Genomic DNA, 204 nt, shown 5'->3' with positions numbered 1-204 from the left:
CCCCTCCTTTTCCTTTTGTGTCAGTCGGAGTTCTTGCTAGAACTACGCTGTATTAGATCTGCCGTTCTTCCTTTTTTACCCCGCTTTTGAAGCCAGCTGGAAAAACTCCTGTTGACGTTTGTAGCAAGAGCGGGGGGGAAAAAAAAAAGGAAGCTTTTTGCCTTTTTTTTTTCTTTTTTTTTTTTTCCTCTGGTAAAGAGTTTG

Source organism: Egretta garzetta, unplaced genomic scaffold (assembly GCF_000687185.1).
Source record: "Egretta garzetta isolate BGI_Z169 unplaced genomic scaffold, ASM68718v1 scaffold215, whole genome shotgun sequence".
Classification (NCBI taxonomy): domain Eukaryota; kingdom Metazoa; phylum Chordata; class Aves; order Pelecaniformes; family Ardeidae; genus Egretta; species Egretta garzetta.
Note: the sequence above shows the minus strand (reverse complement) of the source record.